At 47.1% G+C, this 19,223-nt stretch overlaps 1 long non-coding RNA gene across 1 annotated transcript; it reads left to right on the top strand.

Annotated features, from left to right (window-relative positions):
• Nucleotides 1-3,808: 3,808 nt before the first annotated feature.
• On the top strand, nt 3,809-8,771 carry LOC114698073. The gene is made up of 3 exons (XR_003735296.2): nt 3,809-4,186; nt 5,312-5,450; nt 8,034-8,771. It is a non-coding gene; the product is annotated as an uncharacterized LOC114698073 (long non-coding RNA).
• Nucleotides 8,772-19,223: the final 10,452 nt, after the last annotated feature.

Consider the following 19,223-nt stretch of genomic DNA (forward strand, 5'->3'; position numbering starts at 1 on the left):
TTGTCCCCACATGCATGCAGTGCCCCTTAAAGGCCAGAAGAGGGTGTCAGATCCCCTGGAACTGGAGTTCCAGATGGTTATGGACTGTTACATGAGTGCTGGAAATTGAACCCGAGTCCTCTGGAAGAGCAGTCTGTGCTCTTAACCACTGAGCCATCTTCCCAGTCCCATGATCCAACTCTTAATTACAAGGAGGGTTGGAGCAGGAGAAACACAGACCATTAAAATCCAGATAGATCCCAAATTTGGTTACTCATGCATTGCATGTTTATGATGGCTAATCTTATGTCAACTTGACATATAAACTAGAGTTACCTGAAAAGAGGGAACCTCAACTGAGAAAATGCTTCCATAAGATCCTACTGTAAGGCATTTTGTTCATTAGTGATTGGGGAGGGACGGCCCAGCCCATTGTGGTGACGCTGTCCCTGGACTGGTGGTCCTGGGTTCTATAAGAAAGCAGGTTGAGAGCCGGGTGGTGGTGACACATGCCTTTAATTCCAGCACTCGGGAGGCAGAGCCAGGCGGATCTCTGTGAGTTCAAGGCTAACCTGGTCTACAGAGTGAGATCTGGGACAGGCACCAAAACTACATGGAGAAACCCTGTCTCAAAAAACCAAAACCAAAAAAGAAGAAGAAGAAGAAGAAGAAGAAGAAGAAGAAGAAGAAGAAGAAGAAGAAGAAGAAGAAGAAGAAGAAGAAGAAGGCGGCTGAGCAAGCCATAAGGAGCAAGCCAGTAAGCAGCATCCCTCTATGGCCTTTGCATCAGCTTCTGCCCACGAGATCCTGATCTGTTTGAGTTCCTGCCCTGACTTCCTTCAATGATAAACAGTGCTGTGGAAGTGTAAGCAGAATAAACTCTTTCACCCCTAACTTGCCTTTTGGTCATGGTGTTTCATCACAGCAATAACTAAGACAATGTTCTTCTCTCATCCCACAGGTTGTGGATACATCTGTATGTTTATCTAGTCATAGACAAAACAGCAAAGCATCATGGTTAAGAGAAAAAGCTTCACAGATTTCAAGGCAAGTGCTAAAAATATAAAACCCTTAGGGGGGGAACAGGCTCACATCTTCCTGACTTTGGGTTAGGCGATGGTTTCTTAGTTATGAACTCGGCGCACAAGCAACAAGAGAGAAATTAAATATGCTGTTGAATGTGTCAGCCTAAATAATAACTAGAGAGGGATTCATAAAAGGCAATGATATTTATTTGCAAATGACAAAGAATTGCAGTGGGATGTACGGCCATGGTAAACTACGGGCATGATCTAGGACTGTGAGGCAAGAAGCATTTAAAGCCAAAGATGAAAATGGTGCCTGGACAGGAAGTGAACTGCCCAGGAATCCAGAGGCAGAAGTTGGCTCAGCTCCTCCGGGGTGTGGGGCTGTTCCCCTGCCCTGTCTAGAGCATGCTGTGGGAATTATTGCACTTCTGGAGAACATTAAAGACGGGCTTCGTTTCAGAAATCTGTGCATACATGTAAGCACAGAGCATGTGAGTACAAAGAAATATTTTCTGAGTTGCGTAACTTCCATGCTCTGATTTTGCTGGGCTATCACAAGAATGATTTCATCTTTGAATAATCAACTTTCACATGTCTCACGGCTTTACTTCATTTTATTGCCTGATAATGTTTCAGTCTGTGGATATTCCCCTTTCATTTATCCACTCATCAGTTGATAGACGGGGTCTCTCTTTGGATGACAACTCTGCCCTCTGAAAGTGAAGAATTGTACACTTTAAGTGGTCAAATCGTATGGCATATGGATCAGCTACCCCATTAAAGTTGTCTTTAAAAGAAAAGGAAGCCAGCTGCAATGTTGTGCAGTCACAGCTGGGCCAGCCTGGGCAACATAGCAAATGATAGCTGGGTTTGGTGGCAGATGCCTTCAGTCCCAGCACTTGGAAGGCAGAGGCAAACAGATCTCTGTGTGTTTCAAGGCCAACCGGGTCTACATTGTGAGCTCCAAGCTAGCCAGGGCTATACAATGAGGATCTACCTTAACACAAATAAGTAAATAAATAAATAGTTGTTTTCTTTTCAAAGAACAAAGGATTTTAGCATTAGCTAGACAGAGGCTTGTATCCTCTCTTGGTCACAAACCAGTCTTCTGATTCTAATTTCCTTGTATAGAAAATCAAGAGGCCAGCCTGGTCTACAGAGCAAGATCCAGGACAGGCACCAAAACTACACAGAGAAACCCTGTCTCAAAAAAACATAAAAAGAAAAAAGAAAAAGAAAATCAGCATTATTATAACTCCTATTTCACAAAATTGCTGAGAGGAGGAAATGAAATAATTCATGTAAAGCACTTAGCACAACTCCAGGCATATTGCAAGCTCTTTATTGAGGTTGCTTATTCTACTAGGTTGGACGAGTTCCAGCTTCTGCATGTGATCACAGATCACCCTGACTCCCAGCACTTCAGCCACACAGGGTAGCTAGCCTCTGAAGCTGTAAATGTTCCAATGCATAGTGTTCCCAGAAATGCCTGTACACCTATCAGCTGTACAAACACACACTTCAGTTACAAACCCCAGCCAGGAGACAGCCAGGGTTCAATACTGTGGGAGTTTTGGGGTATTCTCACTATGGGTAGGTATAAGTACAAAGAGCGTACCCATCTTTCTGGTAAACGTCCACGAAGCTGTTTCAGGTAGGAGTGTGACTCACTTCAGGCTTCGTAATCTGGACCAGAACAGCCAGGAGATGTCAGGATTTCCACAGCTTTCACTTGGTTTATTCTTCTTCTGTTTAAATGTGACCACGGAAGCACAATACTTACATTTACGTAGGCAGGGTCGGCTGAGCAAGCACAGCTCCCTGTGAACCTGTGGGAGGACCTGCTGCCTGGTTAGACTGGACATCACTGTAGAAAGCTAACAACAGAAGAGGAAATCACAAGTAACAGCATTCCGTTTCTGTTCCTTCTGGTGGTCCCCATCTTTCATCTTTTTAAGATGGGGCCATACTGTGTAGCTCAGGCTAGCCTCAACTTGTGACTCAGTTGCCCCAGCTGTCCCAGTGCTGGGATGACAAGCACGTCTGCACCTGACTCTCTGAATCTTTTTACCAGTTTAAATGAGAGAAGATAAACAGGCAAAGGAGTCTGAATCTCGGGGCGGGGGGTGCCTCAGTGTTGAGAATAATTACAGGGGATCTTTAGTCCCAGTGCTTGGGAGGCAGAGGTAGGTGGATCTCTGAGCTCAAGGCCAGCCTGGTCTACATAGTGAGTTGAGTTCAGGACAGCTAGAGCTACATAGTGAGACCCTGTCTCATAAAATAATAATAATAATAATGACAACAACAACAATAATATGGCTGGAGAAGTGGAGAGCGGTTAAGAGCACTAGCTGCTTTTCCAGAGGACCTGGGTTCAATTCCCTGAACCCATATGGTGGCTCACAACCATCTCTAACTCCAGTCCCAAGGAATCCTTCATGCTCTCTTCTGGCCTCTGTAGGCATTGTATGAGTGTAGTATACAGACATGCTTCAGACAAACAACTATACACATAACAAAAAAAAAATACATAAAATCTTTTTAAAAATTAAAGAGTAATTATTTATTATTAATGTCAGCATTTGAATATCTACTATAGACATATCTATGCACAAAACCCAGGGCAGGGAGATACTTTAATCCCCATTGTATAGAAGAGAAAATGGAAGACCACAGCAACTTCCTCAAAATCACAGAGGTAAAAATCGGCAGCACCAGAGCCGGAGCTGGAATCCGACAGAAGCCTTCCTTATCTCAGGGTCACAGTTATTTTTGGTCCGGCTCACCAATGAAAAAGGACCTCGAGGTCATGGTCTCTCCTGTTCTCTGAGCCCAGTCGTTCAAAATCCTCTAATCCTCGTTAAAGTGGAATTCATTGCCGACCTTGGCGCCACTCGGATGCCGGTGTCCTTCCCCCAGATAGGCTGATGCAATCAACCTGGGGTGCGGCCTGGGCATCAGAGGGGACATCAAAGGACTCCAGATGACCCTCACAGGTGCCAAGGCTGTGGCCCACTGGGATAAGGACAGTGTGGCAGCGCACTGGCACTTTCTGTTCAAAGCAGTGCCAGGAAGGACTCAGAGAAGCGACTGCTTCCGGCGGGCTTGGGCCAGAGCAGATTTGCTCAGGAGCTGGACCTTGAGGTCACAGAAGAGGAGACTCCTATAGGAGCCCTGAGGTAGGAGAGCCTCTTGCACGCTAGATGGATGTGGTGGACAAACCTGGACTCTAAGCCAGCCATCCCAGGGCCACTCAGCTGTTTGACCAGTTTGCTTGTGAACAACATGTTATTAGTATATCAGTTTCTAGGATCCAAACTCATAGGGATCAAAGCTCTGATCCCTGCCTCATGGCCTGAACTCTGGACAGCTGATTAAGCATGGCAGCGCCCTCATCTGGCTTCTGTCTGGCTTTTAAGAAAAAAGGACAGCTGAGCCCATGGGGCAAGAGAGAAAAATATCACAGGACAGTGACAGGTAGGAGCTACAGAGACAAACATTCATGTGGCTTTTCCTTGGGATTTCCTGATTCTTATTGTCCTTAAACTTCATGTTATTAAATTATCTTGCCCACTAGATTATGTAGAGAGAAAGCAGAATTGTAAAAATATTATTTTATTTTATATGTGTGTGTGTGTGTGTTACCTACATGTATGTCTGTGCACCAGGTGTGTAGCTGGTGCCCATCAAAGGCTTAAGGCCAAAAGGGGGCATGGGATGTCCTGGAACTGGAGTTGCAGAGAGTTGTGAGCCACAGTGTGGGTGCTGGGAATCTAACCCAGATCCTCTGGAAGAACAGCCGGTACTCTTAGCCACTGAGCCACCTCTACAGATCTAAGAGAGCAGAATTTTAATACACTGTTTTAGTCCCCAAATTAATAAAATTCAAGAGCCGGGCATGGTGGTGCATGCCTTTAATCCCAGTACTCAGGAGGTAGAGGCAGGCGGATCTCTGTGAGTCTGAGGCCAACCTGGTCTACAAAGCAAGTTCCAGGACAGCCAGAACTCTGTTACATAGAGAAACCCTATCTCAAAAAACCTAAAATAAAATAAAATTCAAGCCTACACCCTAATTTCCCCTTGACCATGACAGTATGTTACTACGGGTCTTGTTCTGTTTTGAGACAGGGTCTGACTATATACCCAAGAATGCATTGGAATTTGCTAGATAGCATAAACTGGACACAAACTCTCAATCCTCCTGCCTCAATTCCCTAAATGCTAGGATTACAAGAATGTGCCACCATGCCTAGCAACATCTGTCTATAGGCATTTTGTTTTTTGAGATAGCGTCTCATTTGTAGCCCAGTCTGGCCGTGCACCCACAGTGGACCTTCTGAGTGCTGGGATTTCCAGGGCTGGACGTTCAAGGCAAGTGAAGAAGACACTGTCGCTATCTGGAACTGACAGCTTCACACCTACCACCTACCAGTGCTAAGCCAGGTTAGATCAAAAGAGTGAATGATGTGCTCACAATAAAACTAATGGTCCTAGTAGTTCTGGTTTCTTCCAACCGACAGCAGGTTAGAGTCAGAAAATTCAAATGGTGGGAAACACTGCTCAGGACAGCTGACTTCCTGAAAGCAGGGAACGAAGCAAGCAAGGCCCCTGTCTTAGTCTATTGCTGTGAAGAGACGCCATGACCACGGCAAGTCTTACAAAGGAAAACACTTCATTGGGGCTGGCTTACAGTTCAGAGGTTCAGTCCACTGTCATCGTGGTGGGAAACATGGCAGCATGCAGGCAGACATGGTGCTGGAGAAGGAGCTGAGAGTTCTACATCTGGATCTGCAGGCAGCAGGAAGAGACTGTGAGATGCTGGGTCTAGCTTACACATCTGAAACCTCAAAGCCCGCCCCCCAGTGACACACTTCCTCCCACAAGGCCACACCTCCTAATAGTGCCACTCCTTAAGAGTCTGTGGGGGCCATTTTCTTTCAAACCACCACAGCCACCGACTCAGAAGGCACACTGGTCTGGGAGTCCACTGTAGGGATAGCTGTTAGTTTAGTGGTTCTCAACCTGTGGGTCATGACCCCTTCACAGGAGTGGCCGAAGACCATCAGAAAACACACATATTTACATTATGATTCACAATAGTAGCAAAATTACAGTTATGAGGAACCATATCAGTGGGTCACAGCTTTCGGAGGGCTGAGAACCACGGCGGTAGTCCCTGGCAGGCATCTCTACTCTAATAGAAAACAACATTTGTAACAGTGGTGAAACGGGCAAGCAGGATCTGCTTTGCTGAACACACTGAGTTCATGCTTGAGCCCGTAGATAACTCAAAGCAAGATGAACCCTGGTGCCTGCGACAGTGATGGGTGACAGTGATATGTGGGACCACACCTTGGCCAAGACAGATTACTTGTGCATGCCGTTATCCCTTACCCTAGTTTTCCTCCATTTAAGCCTAAAGCGCCTGGAATTATCTCATGGAGTCCCTGGATTCCTTTATTTGTTCCTCTTCCCACCTATGCGTTAGACCTCCTTTCTCCACTTTTTACTCTCCCTTGTCAGAACCGGGACTTTCGTCCTAAAACTCTTGGTATTGTACCAGCTACTGCAATTGCTGGGTACTTTATGTGATGTTCCAGGCTGGGTACTTTATGTGATGTTCCGGGCTGGGTACTTTCTGTGATGCTCCGGGCTGGGTACTTTATGTGATGTTCCGGGCTGGGTACTTTCTGTGATGCTCCGGGCTGGGTACTTTCTGTGATGCTCCGGGCTGGGCACTTTCTGTGATGCTCCGGGCTGGGCACTTTCTGTGATGTTCCGGGCTGGGTACTTTCTGTGATGCTCCGGGCTGGGTACTTTCTGTGATGCTCCGGGCTGGGCACTTTCTGTGATGCTCCGGGCTGGGTACTTTCTGTGATGCTCCGGGCTGAGTACTTTCTGTGATGCTCCGGGCTGGGTACTTTCTGTGATGCTCCGGACTGGGTACTTTACGTGATGTTCTGGGTATGCAGTCTTCCTCACAACAGCCCAGCACACAGACACTGAGATGCACTCAGGAGCTGCTTTTGCTGGGAGGCATCAACCCCTCACTTGGGCCCACAAGGGAACTAAAGCAGGGAAAAGGCAAGGCCGCCATCTTTACCTTTATTTAATTAAGCCTTTCTCCTTTACCATGGATGGTGTGTGTGTGTGTGTGTGTGTGTGTGTCTGTGTGTCTGTGTGTCTGTGTGTCTGTGTGCCTGTGTGATGAGTGTTTGTGTATGTGAATTTGGGTCAAAGGTCTTGGAACTATTTCTCACTGAGACATCTTTCTGGCCCATAGCTTTTTTTTAGCATCCTTGTTGGAGATGTCTTTAGGAAGACAAACACTGTCTCTGGAGTCAATTCTGTTTTGTTTTATTTTTTTCTGTTTTGTTTTGTTTTATTTTTTCAAGACAGGGTTTCTTTATGTAACCTTGGCTGTCCTGAATCTCGCTCTGTAGAGCAGGCTGGCCTCGAACTCACAGAGATCCGCCTGCCTCTGCCTCCTGAGTGCTGGGATTAAAGGTGCGTTCCACCACTGTCCGGCTGACAATTCCGATCTTATCCATTGTGTAGAAGTTAGTGGCTCCCAGCCAAACTCTGGAGTAAAGGACTCCTATACTTTCCTGTGTCTCCTTATTTTCCCCTGTATTTCTTTCCTTCCTCAACTAAAAAATGGTATTTGAAATCTTTCGCTTAAAAAGGCAAAGAAGGGGGCTGGAGAGAAAGCTCAGTTCCGAAGAGCAGGCATGAGCATGCCCACACGGGCACACACACAGTAAAAAATGAAGCTAAAAAGGCAAAGAAACGGTAAAGACGCAGGATGATTCTTACCCAGTATGGTCCCAGTGCTGCCATAGGGTGAGTTCCCCAGAAAAAGGCTCTCAGTGTCTAGAGCAGGGGAAGAAAGGAGAGCTGTGGTCTGGCCTGACAGCAGTGTGGGCACACTGGCTTCTCAGGAGCCTCGGGACAATGCAGCATTGTCTTCCCTCCAGCCCGAGGCCACCAGCCTGGCCTGGTGTTTTGTTTTGTTTTGTTTTCCAGTATCAAGCTGTGAGCTGGACAGGGGTGGGTACAGCTGACCAGGGAAAGAAGCAACTCCCAACAACTGGGGTCCACTCTCAGGAGAGGAATGTCCCCGAGCCTTTATCTGCCTGTCCCCACAGCAGGGCCAGGGGGATTGGCCCTGGATGGAGATTCAGGCAGATCACCAAACAGCTTGCATTCAAACACTCTGGATAAGTTATAATGAACTTTTGTTATGGTTTGGGTCCAAAATGTCCCCCACAGGTGCCTGCGCTGGTCCCTAGCTGGTGGCTCCGGTTTGGGAAGTTCTGACACCTGTAGAAAGTGGGGCCTCTCTGGACGAAGTACATCAGTAGACAGAGTGGACCTTGAGGCTTATAGCTTAACCTCACTTCCTGTCCTTTGTCTCATCCCTGCTTTCTGTACCCCTGAGATGTGAGAAGGAGAGGAACCCTGCTGTATATTCCCTCTACCATGTTGGACCATGTCTCCTTAACCATGCATGAATCCAAGTCAATCCTGCTACTCTAAGTCAGTGTTTTCCAGGTATTCGGTCACGATAACCAATAATGTTTGTGTCTCTGTTCACTCCACCGTTTCCTGAGCCCCTGGAAGAAGCCATGACTGGTCATCATACCCCACCTCCTAGCAGCATCTGGTACAGCAAGTCCTCCATCAGTTGCAATAGGATGGAATACAATTGAGGAAAATCACCAAAGCTTCTAAAGCAACAAACTGTAGTTATCAAAAAGAAATTGCCAGCTGCATGAGGTATTATCGCGAGGTAAATGGCCATACTGGACCACAGAGGTGTAAGTTAGGAGTCAGTGAAGCAGGCTACAGCCTTCCCACCACTTCAGGGATGGGGCAGTTAGCATGAAAATTGCCCCCCCTAGGCCCAGAGGGAGAGGCCTTGTTGGAGGAAGTGTGTCACATTTTCTTCCTACTGCCTGCAGATCCAGATGTAGAACTCTCAGCTCCTTCTCCAGCACCATGTCTGCCTGCATGTCGCCATGCTTCCTGCCATGATAATAATAAACTAAAGCTCTGAACTGTAAGCCAGCCCCAATGAAATGTTTTCCTTTATAAGTGTTGTTGTGGTCATGGTGTCTCTTCTCAGCAACAAGAACCCTAAGACAAGAGGTTACCAAAAAGGCAGATCTGTTCATCTAAGTAGCTTTGTCCCCACTTTGAGAGTGCATAACATAAAAGGAACCTTCTGATGGCTGCTTATGTTCAGGAGTCCTGTGCTGTCACTGAGGATTAAACAGAAGCCTAGCCTGGGGGGAAGTCCAGGTTTCTTCTTTCTGCTCCCGGGTTCGGGAAAGCCAACAGCTGAGTGATAGATGATTAAAGATGTGTTCCCAACACTGTTCCAAATGGCCCACTTTCCCAAGCAACATCCCCTTTCAAGAAAGCTGCTAGCAGCTGCAGAATGCTACCCATGTCCTTTCACCAGGCTGCAGTATCAGGCTTACGAGGGAAATACAATAGAGACAACCTCTGGAATCTGCAGGGCTGCCATCCCTCAAATAAAGGGGAATCCCCTCCCCTGTGAGCTCACCCACTGAGATGTATTTATCACACTTGTCACAATCAAGAAAGAGATCGTGTCTGACTTCTGAATTTGGTAGTGTGAGGACAGACATGGGAAACAGCGAGGAACACCAACAATCAGAGGCACTGAATGTGACGGACAGACAGCCAAGGATTTCCATGGGTCTCCATGAAGAAATCCTAGAGAAGAATGCTACTAGTAGAATTCCTGCGAAAATGAGTTTGGAGCTAAAAAAAAAAAAAAAAAAAAATGCATACAAGCAACCCACAAGCCTCTGGTGGGCTCTACCAGAACATGCAGTGCAGTGCTGAGGCCAGAGTGCCAAGTCAGTCAACCTCGACTGTTCTGGCATGTTCTGGTTGGACAGTGTGGAAAACAGGGGGGAGGGATTTATCCAGGCACAGTTTGTCTTGGAGTGGGGTGCTGGCAGAGAAGGAAGAAATCTGATTGGCTATCTACACAGAGGTACAACTTGGGTTCTGAAAATAACCTCTAAACTGCAGATGCATCTTGTTTACCCAGTTTTATTTATCTACTCACTTGGTTAGTTAGTTAGTTAGTTAGTTAGTAGTTAGGTGCTGAGGATGAAACCCAAAACCCATGGCTTCATGAATAATGAATGGGGAGTAAGTACTCTGCCAATGAACTATATCCAACTCTCCTTTTACACTCCTCTCTCTCAATCTCTCTCTCTCTCTCTCTCTCTCTCTCTCTCTCTCTCTCTCTCTCTCTCTGTTTCTTTGTTTCTTTTTTAACTTATGGTCTCTTATACCCCAGGCTGCCTCCATACTTGCTATGTAGCTGAGAGTGACCTCCAACTTCCGATCCTCCTGCCTCTACCTCCCAAGTACAGTGATCGCTAGTGTACAACCATATGTTTTTGTTTTAAATTATTTCAGTTTACTTGTGTGTAGGGGGTATGTGTGTCCTTATCACAGAAAGAAATCAGAAGACCATTTGTGGGAGTTGGTCCTCTCCTTCCACAGTGTGGGTCCTGGGAATCGAACTCAGTTGGTCCGGCGTAGCAGCAAGTGTCTTTACCCCCTGAACTATCTTGCTTGACCCCACACCCCATTTTAGGCGGTGCTGAGGGTCAAACCCAGGGCTTTGTGTATACTAGAAGAGCACTCTACTGGGTCATAAATAACCCCAGCCTTCTTTTTATTTACAAAAAAAAAAAGATTTATTTTTATTTTATGTGTATGAGTGTCTTACCTAGGCATATGTCTGTACACCACATGCATGCCTGGTGCCCACAGAGTTCAGAAGAGAGCATCAGATCCCTTGAAACCATAGTGGTTTTGAGCCATCACGTGGGTGCTGGGAACCAAACCCAGGTCCTCTGCAAGAGCAGCAAGTGCTCTACACCTCTGAGCCATCTCCTCAGACCCTTCTTTTTATTTTTTACTTTGAGACAGGATTTCACGAAATTGCCCAGGGTGGCCCTGAACTTGTAATTCTTCTGTCTCAACCTTCCAAGCAACTCTGATTGCAGGCTGGAACCACCAGGCCTAGAGTTTCTTTTGGAATTTTAGTCTGTGTCTTTTTATAGGTGAGTTGAGAAAATTGATATTGATGGATATTAATGACCAGTAATTGTCAATTCCTGTTATTTTTTGTGGTTGTGTTGTGTTGTCCTTCTTTGGTGTTTGTTGGTGTAGGATTATCTATTTCCTGAGTTTTCATGGGTGTGTTTAGCTTCTTTGGGTTGGATTTTCCCTTCTAGTGCTTTCTGTAGGGCTGGGTTTGTGGACAGGTATTGATTAAATCTGGTTTTATCCTGGAATATTTTGTTTACTCCGCCTATGGTGACTGAGAGTTTTTCTGGGTATAATAGTCTGGGTTGGCATCCGTGGTCTCTTAGTGTCTGCATAAGAGTTGTCTGTGATCTTGTAGCTTTCATAGTCTCTATTGAGAAGTCTGGTGTTATTCTGATGGGTTTGCCTTTATATGTTACTTGGTTTTTCCTTTGAGACTTTTTTTTTGTTTGTTTTGGATCCAGCCTATTCGGTGTTCTGTAAGTTTCTTGTATCTTCATAGGTATTTCTTTCTTTAGGTTAGGAAAGTTTTCTTCTATGATTTTGTTGAATATATTTTTTGTGCCTTTGAGTTGGTATTCTTTTCCTTCTTCTATCCCTGTTATTCTTAGGTTTGGTCTTTTCATGGTGTCCCAAATTTCTTGGAGGTTTTGTGTTACAACTTTTTTGTTTTTAGTGTTTTCTTTGACTGATGAATCTGTTTTCTCTATTGTGTCTTCAGTGTCAGAGATTCTCTGTTCCATCTCTCTCTTTTTTAAGATTTATTTATTTATTATGTATACAGTGTTCTGTCTGCATGTACACTTGCAGGTCAGAAGAGGGCACCGGATCTCATTACAGATGGTTGTGAGCCACCATGTGGTTGCTGGGAATTGAACTCATGACCTCTGGAAGAACAGCCAGTGCTCTTAAACTCTTAGCCATCTCTCCAGCCCCTCTGTTCCATCTCTTGCATTCGGTTGGTTATGCTTGTTTCTGTAGTTCCTGTTCATTTAGTCAGGATTTCTATTTCCAGCATTCCCTCAGCTTGTGTTTTCTTTATTGTCTCAATTTCATTTTTCAGATCTTGGAATGTTTCTTTCATCTGTTTAATTACTTTTTCTTGGCTTTCTTTGATTTCTTCCAATTTTTTTGTTTGTTTTTTCTTCCATTTCTTTAAGGGAATTTTTTTTATTTCCTCTTTTAGGGAGTTTTTTATTTCCTCTTTAAGGGAATTTTTTATTTCCTCTCTAAGGGAATTTTTCATTTCCTCTTTAAGGGACTTTTTTATTTCCTCTTTAAGGGACTTTTTTATTTCTTCTTTAAGGAAATTTTTTATTTCTTCTTTAAGGGCCTCTATCATCTTCTTAAAGTCATTTTTAGGATTTATTTCTTCTGTTTCTTCTGTCTTGGTATGTTCAGGTCTTGCAGGTGTAGAATCACTACATTCTGATGGTGTCATATAGGTCTTTATGTTGTTGCCTGTATTTTTGCACTGGCGTCTACTCATCTCTTCCTCTGCTCGGTGCAGGCGGTGTCTGTGTCTTCTTTTGGAATTTTAAATTAATTGTCCATTTAAAAAAAATTCTATGAGAATTAGCATTGTATAGAAATACTCAGACATTTCTTTTCTTTTCTTTTTTCTTTTTCTCCAAGACAGGGTTTCTCTGTGTAGCCTTGGCTGTCCTGGAACTCTCTCTGTAGCCAGGCTGACCTTGAACTCACAGAGATCCACCTGCCTCTGCCTCCTGAGTGCTGGGATTAAAGGCATGAGCCACCACACCTGGCCAGAAATTTCTTTTTCTCTTGAAAAACCTATGCTTGTTCCTACGTACTGTTGGGGCTGGACTTGGCCGCCTCCTCTAGAGTCGGTCACTGGGCTCACTCATTCATCCATACAGCTTGCCTAGCTCATGTAGGTGTTCGGGTCTCAATAATACATGACAATGCTATGAACAATGGTTTAGTTTCTTTTTTACATTACGGTAAAATGTCTATAATATACAGTTTACTGTTTTATCCATGTAAGAGTTTATTTTAGGAAGCTGAGCACGCCACAGGGCTGTACAGCCATCACCCCCGCCTCTGTCTCAAGACTGTTTTCATCCTCAAACTGAAACGCTGTTCCTGCCCAACAGTAATTCCCTGACCCAACAGCCCCACCTCCCCCACACAGACACCCACACACACCCTTCCCATGAATTTGACTCAGGTTAGGTCTCAGTTACGGACTCACATAGTGTGGGTCCTTTTGTGACCGGCACATTTCACTCATCATACCATCCCCTGAGTTTATCGTGAGCCCAGTGTCAACCCGGAAGAACCTGGTGCTCGAACACACGAAGAAACCCTTCCTTCTCACAAGGAGCGGGTGCAGTGAGGATCGGAATCTGGGTCCATAGATTCCCGGCCCCGCCCTCCTCTGACTCCATAGAAAGTCTTCCTCTTCAGTAGTGTAAGTAGGAGCAGGGTCCTCGCTCACAAAGGTGCCAAGTGCCCTTCTCTCTCTGTGCTCTTTGGAGGGGCCGCCCAACATCTCTCTTGGGGAAGGGGAAGGAGCTATCCTCTAGTTACAAGAGTAACAGGATATGAATAGACCATCCCTACGCCGCGTTCCTCCAGTGCCCTCCCCACAGCGCTAGGTAACCCTTAACTCCGGAGAGAGTTTTAAGAAGTGCTGTCTAGGAACTGAAGCTGTCACGCAAACCCTTGTTGCCAGGCAATGGAGAGCAACGTCCTCATCCACGCCTATGCCGAAAATACTTCCCCGTGGCTCTCCAGACATTGATGCATTGGCTTGGGCTGCGTTTAGGTGACCTCGTGCGCGCAGGAACAGTCTTGGGAGCTGTCTCTCTGTCTTCCTCCGTGGAGGGGGCAGCCCTGCCCCAGCCTCTTCACTTCCTGCGCATGCTCACTCACCTCTTTGCCCAAAGGGCCAAGTAGGAAGCTGCCTTGTGCTGTGTGACCAGCAGCAGGGACCCCCTCCCCTCCCCAGAGATGACCTTCTTTACAGGTGCTTTTCTTGTTCAGGCGACCCTGCTTCACACAAACTGATGGTTTTTCTTTTACCTGAGTGTCTGTAGGGACCTTTCCTCCCAGTCAATCACCTAGTCAGCTAGGCACTTTCTTGGTGTGTGTGCGCGGTGTGTGTGTGTGTATGTGTGTGTGTGTGTGTGTGTGTGTATGTGTGTGTGTGTGTGTGTCACATGTGTGTGTGTCACATGCATGAAAATGCCAGAGGTTGGCCTTGGTATATTTTTGTATCTCTTCTCAATCTCAGGTTTTTGAGCAGGGTCTCTCCTGAACCTGGACCTGTACAAGGCTAAATTGACTGACCACTGAGCTCCCGGGATCCCCCTGTCTCCTCCTGCCCTCAGTTCTGGAGTTACAGGTGTGCTCCACGACCCTCAGCTTCTTATGTGGACGCGGGCAGTGGGAGCTCAGGTCCTCATGTTTGTACTGGAAGTACTTTACACCCCGACCCCAAGTCATCTCTCCCACCCCCAAGTCATCTCCCACCCCCTAAACCATCTCCCCATCCCCCAAACCATCTCCCACCCCCAAAACATCTCCCCATCCCCAAACATCTCCCCAAACCATCTCCCCATCCCCAAACCATCTCCCCACCCCCACACCATCTCCCACCCCCAAACCATCCCCCCATCCCCCAAGCCATCTCCCACCCCCAAAACATCTCCCACCCCCAAAACATCTCCCACCCCCAAACCATCTCCCATCCCCAAGCCATCTCCTCACCCCCAAAACATCTCCCCCACCCCAGCACTTTCTTACTTTAGTCTTGGGGTAAGTTCTGGCTTTAGGAGAGAGTAAAGTTTAATTTTACTTCAGTTCCTCGAATCAACAAGGCTTTCCATTTTTAGGAGTATTTTCTTTTCTTAGAGTTGCTGGGATGGAAGCTAGGCCTCACGCATGCTAGGCAACACCCTACCACTGAACCACATTCCCAGCAGCTCAACAAGAATTCCCCTTAGAGGGCTGTGGGGGTGGCGGGGAAGGAAGAAGAGAAGATTAAAAATAAAGACAGCACCACAAACACAAATAACCCTTCCTTCTGACGCGGAGACTCACGGGCAGCCTCTGTAGATCTGGACAATGTGGTCTGACACTCCTCTATTTATGACTGGCGATGAGAAGAAATTGGTTCTTAGCCAATTATTTTAAAAGGTAGCACAGCATTGCTGTGAATGTCAAAAAAACAAAACAACAAAAATAGAGCCTTTAAGAATGCCTTCCATCTGCCAGCCTGCACACTGGCTGAATAGAGACGTACACAGCACAGACGGCCGGGCAGCACAGGCTTCACTGCCCTAGATGGAGAACACAGGCCAGGGCTCCTGGGTGACATCCAATGAACTGGATTCTTAGCCAGTGTTCCCCACACCTGTTCACCATCAAGGAAATCACTCTAACTGGGTGGCAGGTCTGGCCCTGAGATAAGCAGTGGCAGTGACCTTCACAGACATGAGCAAAACCGAGGCCCTGGGGATGACAGCCTGTTCCTCCAAGCTGAGGCTGCAGGGTGGAGGCCACCAGAATGTCTCGCAAGCCCTTTGTTCATTTTCAGGGCTTCTCTTCCAGGGAACAAATAAGAGGCAAGATCTGGGTCATAGCCTTGTGGTTTCAAATGTCTGTTTGGATTGGAAAGCGCTCAAAAGGAAACAAGCTCTTTCTGGAGTGAGTGCGGAGCTCAGCTTGACACGAGATCGAGAGACTGTTGAGACATGGTTCTCCACCCAGGAGCTCCACAGTCTGCAAGAGGACAGTGGGACAGTCAGAGCTGGAAAAACACCACCCTCCGCCCCATACCCAGGAGTTCGCTCTAAACAAGAAGAGGAGAAAACCCGCATTGACTTCCTCCTATTACTGAGAACAGCCAGGGAGAAGCCCCACCTTGGTATTTGATTTGGCCAAAGCTCAAAATCTCAATGCGATGGCTTCTTCAGAGTCATTGAATAGCTGAAGGTGAAATGGGGGGGGGGGGGGGTTTCATGGCCCTCTGGAAGCATGAGACACTGATGTCCTGTTTGTTACTCACCTGGACTCCAGGTGTGCAGCAGGGAAGGGCACAGAGTTAAAACCACATACTGTCCAGGTCAGAAGCAGATGCTTAGTGTACTGTGTTGAGACGAGGCAAATGCTTCTTTCTTATAGGGCTCCACCAGGAGTCTGAGACACTGTGCCCGCTGAAGAGGTGGGTATGACTGTGCAGACTCACTCTGAAGGTAATGTCCTCCAAAAGATCCCCAAGACAGGAAAGTGGGGCTGAGGGCTGCTAGGCATCTGGGAGAGAACCCTTTTGGCTGGGGTTAGACTTTTCGTCTGCCCAGGATTCTGGGCATGACTTATTCAGCATCTAGTGTGTGGTTCTTCCTCCCTCTGACATTTGAATTTTCTCTTCCTTTCAAAATGTCGAACACGTGAGCAACCTCCACGAGCAGAGCTGATATTGTTGTAGTGTGGCCAGTTTCTAGACAGGACAGCAGCAGAGAAAGTGGCGTGCGTGTCCTGCATCAGCCAGGTGGAGGCCAGGATGGAGAACGTGGATTCTGGGGTATCAGTCAACGCTATGCCTGCATATTTCTCCCAGTCACTGGGGAAAACAGAGCCTGAAAAAGAGGGATGTAAAAGATGTGGACACTTAGTAAACAGCCAAGACGCAGTGTCAGGGACATTCGTAGGATTCCCTAAGCTGAGGAGTTAAAGGTGTCTCCTCCCCACCTCCCTATTCATACCCCTCAATTGCAGCAGAGCTTCCCGATGACTCCAGGGTCCCCTGGAGCTGCCTTTCTACCCACTCACCAGCAGTTGTCACAGCCTCTGGGCAGATCCCTTGAGGCCATCTCTGCACGTGGTGGAAGCGCGTTCCCCCCCCCCCCGCCCCCCCTGCCTCCATACATGCTGGATGAGCAGCTCCTGGATCCTGGCACTCTAAGAACTGACGAGCACTCCTCACATCTCTCAGTCTTTCAGCTACAGCTCCTGGGGTTGCCCCCTTTTTAGAGGCCCCCCCCCCCGCGCTGTCTCAGGGGTGGCGATGGAAACTGGCATGAAAACAGCCAGAGAGAGGGAGGCAGTGTCAACCTAGGTGGCCTTGAGTTCACAGCAAGAGTTCCTGCCGCTGCTTCTGGGTTCTCAGAACATAGCTGGGTGCTACTGCACCTGGTACTGTTGATTCTAGAAAGTTCTTTGGGAGCACCAGTTTACCCTGGTGTAGACCATGCTGACCTTCAAGACTCCATTTTGGGAATCGTTCCTTCCTTGGTGGCCACGTGTCTCGCCGCTCTTCACTCTTTCCGGTCCCTCAGTCTCCAGTGTCACTCTGCTGGGCTGACTTTTAGCCTCCCGCCCACTTCCACCCCTTTCTTCCGACCGACTCTTACTCATCCTTCCTCCCTAGCCATGACATCATTTTCTTCCAGAAATTCTCACATTCGGAGTCTGTGATGACGACCCCCAGGACGGTCTGCACCATCGTCAAAGGACGTTATTCAACGTTATTCTAACGGCCTCTTGACTTCCCCATCCCAGCACCACACTGTACTCCTTGAGAGCAGGAAATGTGTCTTCTGTTAATTTTATTTGTCAGCCTTATCACAAGCACACAGGGCTGCAAATCAGTTATTGAATTTGTACCTCTTGAGTGTCTTCCACAGACAGGCTCGTCCCTCTCTGGAAGCTAGCCTCGGCACACGCAGGCTCCTGAGAGACTTCTCCCTCCGTTCCCTCTATCCCGAGTCCTGTCAGTGTCTATTAGAGATGGGAAAACCCAAGGTGTCTCCCACTGTCAGAAACCAAAGCTCTCCTGACACCTGATAAATGAGTTCCCTCCCCACAGGCCAAGCCGTTCGGATGCCACACTCCCCAGCACACACCAGCTGATTGTCCCGACTCAGTTCTGACACTATCTCCCTGGGGAGAGGGAGGGATTCCACAGGTGGCTGCTCGGTCCCAATGCAGCCTCTCCAGACGTCGGGTTGTACAACCTGTGCTTCTGCCCAGCTGGGCTCCGTAGCAAGGACTCGCGGGCTGCTTTTGCTGACTCCTCCTCACTTGGGCCTGCAGGTGGCCTATGGGGAACTAAAAGCAGATTAAGAACTTGGCATCTCCGCCTCCATTTTGCACCTGTCTTCTTTGCTCTGGGTATTTCTGTTCACCATAGATTCCAGGAACAACCTTGGTCTGACCAAGAAACATCTTGTGCCTGGAGTGGACCTGGAGTGGAATCTACCCCCAGGCTGCCTGCCATGGCTTTCTTCTTCCAATAAGGCTCACTTGACCAATTCTGAGATAATAATCAACCGGCTCACACTCTGACTGAGGCTAATGAGCCATTATGCCTTTTGTCCCTGATTCTGCCTCGTCCCTCTGTGCTGATTCAAGTCCCTGCCTGTTCTTTACCATCACTTCCCATTTGTTTTTGTGTTTGTTTGTTTTTTGGTTTTGTTGTTTTCTTTTACTTATTTGTTTGTTTGTTTATGTGTGTAGATGAGTGCCCTATTTGCATGTATGCCTGCAGGACAGAAGAGGGCATCAGATCCTGTTACAGATGGTTCTAAGCCACCATGTGGGTGCTGGGAATTGAACTCAGGACCTCTGGGGGAGCATGCAGTGCTCTTAACCACTGAGCCACCTCTCCAGCCCCTGTTGTTGTTTTTTAAGATAGGATTTCACTCTGTGGCCATGGCTGGCTTGGAACTTGCTATGTGCACCAATCATTTGGCTTTTAGGCAAGTGGCTGAACCTGATTTTTTGTTTTTTTTTTTTTTTTTTTTTTTTATTTATTTTTGTTTTTTGGTACCCTCAGGCCAGCTGAGCATCATAGTGTGATAACCGTCTCAAAACAAACAGCAAGCAGGTTGAGGTGAGGTGGAGGTCTGAGCTGCTGCTGGCCCTAGAGTGACAAATCATGAAACTAGGTCATGTGCACTTTCTTTCAACTGATTCCAGGATTCTGATCTGTGAGAACCGACCGGTGCATGCGCAAATGCACAAGCGTCCACACGTACACACAGGCACACATGCACTCTGGCAGCTTCCTGGGGTGTTTCCTTCATTTGGTTCATTCCTTGTCCAGTGCTCTTCCCCCTGGTCTGTAATATAGAGGGTGTTAAA

The sequence above is a fragment of the Peromyscus leucopus genome, chromosome 15, assembly GCF_004664715.2.
Source record: "Peromyscus leucopus breed LL Stock chromosome 15, UCI_PerLeu_2.1, whole genome shotgun sequence".
In the NCBI taxonomy this organism is placed as follows: Eukaryota; Metazoa; Chordata; class Mammalia; order Rodentia; family Cricetidae; genus Peromyscus; species Peromyscus leucopus.